General features: G+C 47.5%; 1 non-coding gene across 1 annotated transcript; it reads left to right on the forward strand.

Annotated features, from left to right (window-relative positions):
- The first annotated feature begins 3,531 nt into the window (after positions 1–3,531).
- On the forward strand, positions 3,532–3,695 carry LOC122545327 (U1 spliceosomal RNA). The gene has a single exon (XR_006310533.1). It is a non-coding gene; the product is annotated as a U1 spliceosomal RNA (small nuclear RNA).
- Positions 3,696–4,632: the final 937 nt, after the last annotated feature.

Raw genomic sequence — 4,632 nt, forward strand, 5'->3', positions numbered from 1 at the left:
ATGGTATGAATGCTCCCACCCTTCTGACACACCATGACTGTCCCACTGGCACTCTCTAACTAGTCAAAGAATTGACGAAAGTGGATTAAAGTAGTCGCACTATACTTAAATTGGCATCAGACTACTCTCTGCACTGCCTCCCCCTGCACACCCCAGAATAGGGAAGGCCCCAGTATTGCCTGACCCTATGGAGACAGTGTGAGATGCCCAACAGGCTTCTCCACCGCAAGGAAAGGAGAGTTGGGCCCCGCATTGGGACCACACAGTCTCCTTCCCCACAGCTGCTCAGACACCCTGACGGCCGCATCATTTGCCCAAGAGCCCACCTACACTCACTGACCCTCGCAGCCCATGGCATTGACCACATGGGCAAGAGGGACATGATGCACACTTTAACGCAGTCCTGGTATGCACCGGGATTTGCTGCCTCTGCCCTGCTAGATTATGTTCAGGCCCTTAGCAGGAGCATTAGTGTTGCACACACCCGGGTCAGAGGTTGTAGCAAAACATTGCCAGGGTGGGATGGATCTTTGAGAATGCTGGCAGCCTTTTCTTGACAGCGGGCCTGGTAGATGGATTCTATAGATGGGAGGTTGACCTTTGTGATTGTCCGGGCTGAGTTCACCACTCTCTGTAACCGTCTCTGATCTTGAATGGTACAGTTGCCATACCAGGTGGCGATACATCCAGACAGAATGCTCTCGATGGTGCACCTATAAAAGTTGGCAAGGGTATTTTCCATCATGCCAAATTCCCTCAGCTGCCTGAGGAAGAAGAGACATTGCTGGGCCTTTGTAACCAGTGCGTTCACATGAAGAGTCCAAGAAAGCTTGTTGTGGATGACCATTCCCAGGAGCTCAGTCAATAGGGAAATTACAATATCCAACACTGTCTTTTGTAACAGTCTTCCCGAGACAGAATATCAATTAACATCAAGTAACTAATTTATGCTAATTACATTCTTACTTCAAACCGTTGCTGCCCAACAGCACTCGGAGGTGACCCAGATAACTAGTTCAAAGCCCAGTCCTGATGAAGGGTTAGACCCAAAACATTGACTTCTCCACCTCCTGATGCTGCCTGGCTTGCTGTGTACTTCCAGCCTCCTGTCAAATAAAGCAACTCAGATCAGACGGGTGCCCTCACACACTCCAGAGAGAACATTAGCACCAAGAATCAGAAACCTTGGGAGCAGGAGGAACAGCCTGATCTTCAGTTTGTCCCGCTATAATCGGGGTCGTATAAACCTCTTTATCACCTTCTGAAAATGCAATCTTGCAGAAATAAGAGATGCCTTTTGTTTGTTTGTTGATTAGAGTAAAACTCCAATGTTTATTAGTGTCTTTGATATGCTACTGTACCCTGCTTTTGTGATAAAAAATATATATATGATTAGATTCCCTACAGTATGGAAACGGTTCGGCCCAACCTGTTCACACCGACTCTCCGGACAGTAACCCACCTTGACCCATTTCCCTCTGACTAATGCACCTAACACTATGAGCAACTTAGCACGTCCGATTCACCTGACCTACACATCCTTGGACTGTGGGAGGAAGCCGGAGCACTCAGAGGAAACCCATGCAGACACAGGGAGAATGTGCAAACTCCACACAGACAGTCGTCCAAGGCTGGATTGAACCTGGGACTCTGATGCTGTGAGGCAGCAGTGCTAACCACTGAGCCACCATATATATTTAAGGGTGGCACGGTGGCACAGTGGTTAGCACTGCTGCCTCACAGTGCCAGAGACTCGGGTTCAATTCCCGCCTCAGACGACTGACTGTGTGGAGTTTGCACGTTCTCCCCGTGTCTGCGTGGGTTTCCTCCGGGTGCTCCGCTTTCCTCCCACAGTCCAAAAGATGTGCAGGGTCAGGTGAATTGGCCATGCTAAATTGCCCGTAGTGTTAGGTAAGGGGTAAATGTAGGGGTATGGGTGGGTTACGCTTCGGCAGGTCGGTGTGGACTTGTTGGGCCGAAGGGCCTGTTTCCACACTGTAATGTAATCTGATCTGATCTAATCTGAATATGTAAAAACATTTGAATGAAAAAAGGATAATTTTTAAAATTAAAAATTATCTTGCCCTCTCAAAGCCAGAGGGTACAGGCATTAAAGAACTGTAAAGTTGCTCTGTGAGAAGGACAGGTGGGTTTTATAGAGGTGCTATATGGGAGTAACACGGCGGCTCAGTGGTTAGCACCGCTGCCTCACAACGCCAGGGACACAGGTTTGATTCCAGCCTCGGGCGACTGTGTGTAGTTTGCACATTCTCCCCATGTCTGTGTTGGTTTCCTCCCACAGTCCAAAGGTGTGCAGGTTAAGTGAATTGGCCGTGCTAAAATTGCCTGTAGTGTTGGGTGCATCAGAGGGGAAATGGTTCTGGGTGGATGACTCTTCCAAGGGTCTGTGTGGACTTGTTGGGCTGAAGGGCCTGTTTCCCACTGTAGGGAATCTAATCTTGTAGATTAGATTAGATTACTTACAGTGTGGAAACAGGCCCTTCGGCCCAACAAGTCCACACCGACCCGCCGAAGCGCAACTCACCCATACCCCTACATTTACCCCTTTAACCTAACACTACGGGCAATTTAGCATGGCCAATTCACCTGACCCGCACATTTTTTTTTGGATTGTGGGAGGAAACCGGAGCACCCAGAGGAAACCCACGCAGACACGGGGAGAATGTGCAAACTCCACACAGTCAGTCGCCTGAGTCGGGAATTGAACCCGGGTCTCTGGCGCTGTGAGGCAGCAGTGCTAACCACTGCCCACCATACTTCAACCATAATAACCACGTGTCATTATTAGTATAAGTAAGCAAGTAAATCAAAGACATTTGAAAATAATATTTACATTTGAATCACAGGCGACTGTTTTTTGAAACAACAGAGGGTTTTGAAAACGTGGAATGTGCATCCAGAAAAGGTGGTGCTCTCAGTTTAATGTCACATCCAAACAGCGTTGAGAAATATTTCCTTGTTCCTGGCACCTTTAATCTTAACCGTGAGGTCTCCTGAAGTGATTGATTTGCACGGTGGAACACAGAGGGGGGAAGATTGCAAAGCTGCAGTTTCACAAAAGAAGATTTATTCAATTTGTAGGGATTAGGAAAAAGCGATTTCAAAATATCTTTCAAGTTTCACCAGCAAAGCTTAAAAATTGCTTTTATTCGCGTTCACCTCACATTGTAAACAGTGTTTGATAACAGATTGCTTCAAGTGTATGAGAGATTTCTGGGGCTTTGTTTTGGTGAAAGAGGAGGCAGTGTGAAGGGGGCAGGGCAAGGAAGGGCGGAGCATTTCCGTTTAAGGGCGAAATGCAAATTAGTGCAACTTCTCACGTCGCCCAGTGAGTGTTGTATTCAGTGAAACATGAGTCTTTCCGGATGTTCTGTGATCCAGGTAAGAGATTGCGCTGTTGTACAGACAGGGAACCTCAGGCAGGTGAGTTTTCGATTTTCGAAAACGCAGTTAGTATGAGTGTAAGAGGTATGGGCTGTTATTGGGTTTGAGCGAGTGAGCGTATTGAGCATACTTACCTGGCAGGGGAGATACCATGATCACCAAGGTGGTTCTCCCAGGACGAGGCTATCCCATTGCACTTCGGGTGTGCTGACGCCTGCGATGTCCCCAAATGCGGGATACTCGACTGCAAAATTTGTGGTAGTGGGGGACTGCGTTCGCGCTCTCCCCTGATTTACAAGCAAAAAACAGATTTTCCATTAGGTGCCGCTCACTTGTACTTCGTGCGGCTTCCTATGTTCCGCGTCTATGTTCAATTCAGTTTCACTCAAATCGACACATAATAAATGTCGCACGTTTTATTTCATCCTGCAACAAACCGCTATGTTCAAAGGTTTTCACAACAGGACCAACCCCTTCAAACAAACAAATATCCCCCCACATTTGCTACATTTCCCTCTATTTACTGCCTGCCTATTCCATCCAGTATTGCTCAAAATGCCTCTTTCAACAATTTATTCCACAGATTATATTCAGCTCTGTCCACTGATTCTTCACCACCTGCTCCAGGTAAAAGGACACGGTGGATGCTGTCATCTAATCATACAACTTTACAGTATGGAGGCAGGCTGTTCGGCCCAAATTGCCCATGCTGCACACTCTTATACACTCATACAGATCGACAGCATGGAAACAGACCCTTGGGTCCAACTCGTCCATGTCAACCTGATACCCCAAACCAATCTAGTCCTACTTGCCAGCACCTGGCCCATATCCCTCAATCCTTCCTATTCGTATACACATACAAATGCCTTTTAAATCTTGCAATTGGACCAGCCTCCACCACATCCTCTGGCAGCTCATTCCATACACCTACCATCCTCTAAGTCAAAACTTTGCCCCTTGGGTCGCTTTTATACCTTTGACCCTCTCACCCTATAAAGTCACCCCTCAGCCTCCGACGCTCCAGGGAAAACAGCCCCAGCCTGTTCAGCCTCTTCCTATAGCTCAAATCCTCCAACACTGGCAACATCCTTGTAAATCTTTTCTGAACCCTTTCAGGTTTCACAACATCTTTCCGATAGGAAGGAGACCAGGATTGTGCACAATATTCCAACAGTGGCCTAACCAATGTCCTGTAAAGCCGCAGCATGACCTCCCAACTCCTGT

This window comes from Chiloscyllium plagiosum, unplaced genomic scaffold (genome assembly GCF_037043375.1).
Source record: "Chiloscyllium plagiosum isolate Xiang-an unplaced genomic scaffold, Cpla_swu_hap1 HiC_scaffold_35, whole genome shotgun sequence".
Classification (NCBI taxonomy): domain Eukaryota; kingdom Metazoa; phylum Chordata; class Chondrichthyes; order Orectolobiformes; family Hemiscylliidae; genus Chiloscyllium; species Chiloscyllium plagiosum.